The 6,360-nt window shown below is 43.3% G+C and overlaps 1 long non-coding RNA gene across 1 annotated transcript; it reads left to right on the top strand.

Annotated features, from left to right (window-relative positions):
- The first annotated feature begins 2,092 nt into the window (after positions 1–2,092).
- Positions 2,093–5,620, top strand: LOC309367313. Its single transcript, XR_014167024.1, has 2 exons — positions 2,093–2,496; positions 5,081–5,620. It is a non-coding gene; the product is annotated as an uncharacterized lncRNA (long non-coding RNA).
- The last annotated feature ends 740 nt before the right edge of the window (positions 5,621–6,360 follow it).

Consider the following 6,360-nt stretch of genomic DNA (forward strand, 5'->3'; position numbering starts at 1 on the left):
TCATAATTTTTGACCTGGCAATATATCATGAATCATGGTGTGTGTGTGCGCACGCGCTATGCAAAAATGACAATGTGGGGAAAACTGTGAAGCCAGCCAATGCCTCTACATAGCTCCATCCTTATTTCAGATATTGTGATATATTGTGATGTTTAGCTGGTGATATATCACGATGTTGAAAACTAGAATTGCTGTATTTCAAAAAGTGGAAATCCAGACACAAAACTAAACTTATGCCTAAAATTGTTGAGCTTTCCTTGCAAAAAAAAATGAAATAGGGAACTAAGGAATGAGCTGTTTTTAAGGAAATTCACCAAAATCTAGATTTCTGACATGGGATGCCATACGTCCAGATTTTCCCGGACATTTCAGTGATTTCCTCCTGGACACTGTTTCCAACTGCCATATTCAGGCTATGTCTGGGAAATTCTGGACATATGGCAGCCCTATGAAAACCAGATAGCGACCAGCCCTAATTTTCTTATCTCCTCATACTTACACACCCACCATTCTCCCATACATTGGCACACATACATTTCATGGACTCGCCCACACAAGGAACCTCAATCACATGCTTGTATTCAAGAGCACTCGTATAACCACCCTGAACAAGTTTTACCTCAGAGTCTCTCTCCCCTATTACTCTCAGGTGCCGACTCTGTAGGAATAAAAAACTCACATTAACATGGCACGGATAATTATTTACCACAGCCCAAGAACGAAAGTTAAAGGGCCTGTCCAGAAGAACACAAACGCGAGGAGGGAAGGAGCCTATAGATTGTTTTCCCCAACTTGTTTCTGTTTCTTTTAAATCTACAGGAACTCCTGGATCCTGCCGAGGCACATAAAACCAAGTGAAAAATAGGCAGAGATTTTGTCGGTAATGACTGAGGCACAGGGCATTTCCTGAGGATTAATGGCTGCCTGGGAATGGGTGAGGCCAGCGCTGCAACTATCAGCCATTAGCTCCAGCTGCCCGTTAATTCCCAAGACATGTTCTGCACTGGCATAACCATTACTATTATAGGCTTAAGGCGAATAAGTGAATTATAATTATTTTTTTGTTGGCCATGGGAGTTTTTAATGATGATTTGGGGACATTCCCAAATAATTAATGTCTTCTGCATTGGTTACTGTTATTTGAATCCCCTTTCAGCAGCATGCTAACTATATACATTTTATGCTGAAACTATTCATGGCTCCCATAGGCTGCATATATAAATGTAATGTTAAAACAGGAGTGGCAGAGGTTTTCTCTCCCCTAGGGTGCACCCAGCTTCCTCCTGCATTCGTCAAGTCAAAAACAGGCTTACATCCTAGTGTCCTGAGTGTTGATTCAGGGCAGATCCAAACTCGACATTTAAAGCACATCCAACGCACATTAAAAGTACACCGGTTCCCCCAAAGAAAGCTGGGAACTGTAGTTGGATAATAAGAATGCTGAGAACTGATTTACATCCCATGCCCTTTTAAAATGTGTTGGGGCTGAACATGGATTAAAAGCCATATAAGGAAACTTGGTTGTGTCAGTTGAGAGCAGTGTCAGTTGAGTGCTGGTGGTTGCTAGGTTGCAGAGGTCCTTGTGACATGCCCTTCATTGTGACACCTCCCTCTGCTGGCTCCTTGGTCCCCAGGGCTCTAGAGGCATAGAGATCTCCTTTGGTTTGATCATTCAGGGAGTGAGAGAGAAGTGAATGGAGATGTAAGTAGACTTTCTCATCAGCATCTGCATTTTGTGCTGATAATGCTCTCTGACAGTCTTAGGGAACATTTAAAATAGGGAGGTCCTAAGCAGGACATTCCGGGATCAAATCAGAAACTGGGACAGCTTCTGTAAATCTGGGACTGTCCCTGGGAGATAGGGGTCTTTTACCTGGCCTTTGACACCACAGAATTGTATTTTCAAGACTCGCCCTGTTGACACTTTTGTGCTGAGGGGTTGTTTATTGGGCTGTTTTTGTTTTTATTTTGTATTTTTATATTGTGATCTTATCCTGTGAACTGCCCTGAAATCTGTGGGTATAGGGTGGTATACATATTTAACAACAACAACAACAACAACAATTTTAGATGGTTGTAACTTGCCCTGGGACCTACTAGTGAAGGAGAGTAATAAAATGAATAAACATACAAGGGGTGATTTCTGGTTTTCCACTGTTCAGCAACATAAGACCAAAGAGGCAGATAGGTAGGTTAGACAGCTAATGCTAAGTAGGTGCAGGAAGAACAGAAGCTTGACTATAAAGGAATAAATTTCATTTTACATACTTGTAAAAAGCTGAACATGGATTAAAAGCCATATAAGGAAACTTAGAAGTGTCAGTTGAGAGTAGTGCCAGTTGAGTGCTGGTGGTTGCTAGGTTGCGGAATTCCTTGTGACACGCCCTTCATTGTGACACCTCTCTCTGCTGGCTCCTTGGTCACTAGGGCTCTAGAGGTATAGCCATCTCCTTTGGTTTGATCATTCAGGGAGTGAGAGAGAAAGTGGATGGAGATGTAAGTAGACTTTCTCATCAGCATCTGTATTCTGTGCTGGTAATGCTCCCTGACAGTCTTAGGGAACATTTAAAATAGGGAGGTCCTAAGGAAAAGCCTCTCTAGCTTCCACTTCTGTCTCTGGTTCTGGACTACTCCCTGCCAAAGCCTCTTCCTGCTCACTAAACCCTGCTACCTCTTCATCTTCTGAAACCCTTCCTTCCATTCTCCCCACTCTTCTCCCTCTGACCACTCATTATCACCCCACCACCAATCCCCTGGCTCCGAGCCTTCCTCCCTTGGGGGCTCCCTAGCTGGTGCCTCTCACCACACCTATGCTTCCAGCCAGTCCATGACAGGTTCCTAGATGTTGTTGGACTACAATGCCCACCATTCCTACTCAGTATGGTCAGTGGTCAGGGCTTAGTCCAGAAGCAGAGGCAGAAGTGGAGGCTAGAGAGGAGGGGGTCAAGAGACAGAGATGAGGCGGGCTGCTGAAGAAGCCAGGGGGTCTCCCCCTCCTGTGGTGACCAGCTCCTCTCCCCCCTGGTCTCCTAGAACCAGAAGAGGTATGAAGAGGGCAGAACAGAGACAGATGCTTTGATGGAGTCTCAGATTGCTCAGGAAGAAACTAGAGGAGGAGAGCAATGGGAAAGTGAGAACCTTCAGTCCTTGCAACTGCTTCATTGGGGCAAGACCTACTGGGAAGGGTTGCTGTGATCCCTAGGCCTGCACTGTTTCGGTTTCTTTGAATAAAGAGTCAACTTCACTGACACCTTGTGAGTTATTGCAGACCCGTGCCCGACTCTTGCCACTGTTGTGACTCACAATTGGGAAAGGCTGGTCTAGAGCTGTCATCTAAAACAGGGCCTTTTCTGAAATGACGGCTCCATAGAATCCCTTCCTTGTTGGCGTTTCATAACCAGATGAAGGCCACTTTTTTCCCCAAGGCTATTTGCTAACATTGGAGGAAATCTATTCTTGTGAGAGCTGGACCATAAAGAAGGCTGATCGCCGAAGAATTGATGCTTTTGAATTATGGTGCTGGAGGAGACTCTTGAGAGTCCCATGGACTGCAAGAAGATCAAACCTCTCCATTCTTAAGGAAATCAGCCCTGAGTGCTCACTGGAAGGTCAGGTACTGAATCTGAGACTCCAATACGTTGGCCACCTCATGAGAAGAGAAGACTCTCTGGAAAAGACCTGATGTTGGAAAAGATGGAGGGCACATGGAGAAGGGGACGACAGGACGAGATGGTTGGACAGTGTTCTTGAAGCTACCAACTTGAGTTTGACCAAACTGTGGGAGGCAGTGGAAGACAGGGGTGCCTGGTGTGCTCTGGTCCATGGGGTCACGAAGAGTTGGACACAACTAAACGATTAAACAACAACATTCTTGCTTTTCTCCTTGCTAGCTTTTCCACTGTCTAACTAATCAGTTATAATTTGCCAGCTGTTGCTTCAGCTGTTTGAACATGGTGTTTTATTTGTCTGTGGTTTTTTGTAATTGTTTAAATTTGTGTTCTGGCATTTCAAGTGGTTTACAACCACAAACCATCTTGTGAGACCTTATGAATTAGGTGTAGCAGCCATCTTATGCCCTACGGATGTTGAACTCTGACTCCCATCTGCTACATTGGCCAGTACTCATGGATGGTGGAAGTTGTAGTCCGGTAACGTCTTGGGTGGGGGACACTTTGGCTACCCCTGTTTAGATCAAAAGATGAGATGTACAAGTAAAAACAGGAGCAGGGCTATTGGAGTCTGCTTTTTATAGTGTCTATCTATTTCACTCAGTATTGTCTAGGTATTGATTGACAGGCGGTGGCTGTCTAGAGTTTCAGACAATAGGTGAAGCTAGCTTGGGACTTTGTTCCTGTGCTCCACCACCAAGCGGTGGTCCTTCTCATAATGTAAAAGGCACCAGTTAATCAATGCAGCACTGCCTTCAGATTCTGGGAAATTGTATTAAGAGGATGTGATGGATGTGGTTCCTGAGAGGTCCCGCTGCTCAAATAATGTTGCGTTTGTACAGGGCTTCAAAGTCTGCAACTTTACAACACAGCCTCCAGGCAAAAAATACTCATCTGTGACCAAATACCAGCTTGATTGTTTAGAGATGAATATTGTCAATGGGTATGCCAATTGTTGTACAGTTCCTTTCAAGCATGGACTTTTTCCAATCACTATATACTTGGTAAAAGCAACAACATTGTTATCACTACCAGAGAGTTTTTCAAACTTTTTCACCCATGGCAAACACTCTCCCGTTTCCCAGATTCATTCAGCTTCTTGGCAGTCGAGTGAACTATTGACAGAGTTGAGCATGTTCTGTTTCGTATCAGCTTTACTTGTCCTATGCCATAAAACTACTGCTCACATTTCACTGATAGCAGGATGGGACTCTCATTTCCACATTACGCCGTCCTGATATAGTTAAGAACTTAAGTTTCATGTAAATGAATAAGAATAAGGAGCAGAACTATGGACAGATAATATTTAAGAAAAACCAATGCTACCCTTTCAGACAACATGCACAAACATCTAACGAAGCCCGACACTTCAGATCAGAAAGAACTCTCCCTTCTTTCTTTTACTAACTCAGTTTAGGCAACGGATGTCTATTCTTCTTATCAGCATTTACAATCAACTGATTTGTAAGAGGAAACGTACGAGTCCAGTGATGAATGTAAATCTAGACAGCAATAGTAGCTCTGCATTCTTACTCTAGACATTTTCTACTTTGACAACCTACGAGGGAGCATATAAAAGCGGCGAAGGAAATGCAAGACATCTGTAACAAACCCAGTGAACATGCTATTGATTTGTTTCCCTTGCTGGTGTGGTCCCAGCGTTGGACAGCTTTCTCCAGAGAAATGAGTTACATAAACAAGTCCGGTGGAGAACATGAAATTCCACTTCCATTCATCTTCTTGATTTTGCAAGCACCACATTCTGCAAACCCCATGCCAGCAAAGGCTCTTGGATCAGGTCTTGAATTCTTTCTGGATCCTTAAGGGAGGAGATATCGGAGCTGGCCAAGAATCTAAGTGGAAACTGATGACAGAAACTGACATTAATCAGCTCCACAGTATGTTCTGCCCAGCAGGTTTCTTCCAATAAATCAAAGCCCTTGAAATCTAAATGGCATTTAACTATTAGAGAGCAACTGTTCCTTGCGGTCTGGAGCTGATAGAAATGATTCATTTAATATTTAATTTTAAAATACAGCCGCTCTGTTTATACAGTGTCCTCATAACCTATTATGTACTTAAGGATGCACACACAAACAGTCAGATTCCCTGCTTGCAAAACTAACAGCCTAACTTGAAACGCAGGGTGAGTTTATCCACATGCGTGTGGTTTGTTTTGTTTTCAAATCCTTCTATGGTTTGTCACCTTTGTTGGAGAGCACACATCTCCATTTTAAATCAGATTCTTTTCTGGAAGTGAAAAAACGTGAGTCCCTTCTTCCCTTGTTACTATTGTAGTCTGCTAATGGCCTGTTGGGGTGTGCTGCAACACAGCACAGTCACCAATTGCAAAATGTATGGGTCTTTGACCACAAAACCTCACCCTGAAATCCAATAAACTTGCATGGAAAGAAATGGATGCAGGATTGCAGAACTAGAGTGATTTTACACATACCATGTGGGGCTGATTTACCAGGCAGAGTGAGGCGCATGACATTCATTTGTACACCACTTTCAAGTGCTCAACACCCTCCCACACACACATAATGTCGTTATTATAATCCTTAAAACTATGCTATAAATTGTCAGTATTATTGTTGTTGTTGTTGTTGTTGTTGTTGTTGTTGTTGTTGTTGTTGTTGTTGTTATTATTATTATTATTGCTGGTGCTGCAATCCTCCCTCCAATTTTT

The sequence above is a fragment of the Podarcis melisellensis genome (genome assembly GCF_964234715.1).
Source record: "Podarcis melisellensis genome assembly, chromosome: 3".
Taxonomy (NCBI): domain Eukaryota; kingdom Metazoa; phylum Chordata; class Lepidosauria; order Squamata; family Lacertidae; genus Podarcis; species Podarcis melisellensis.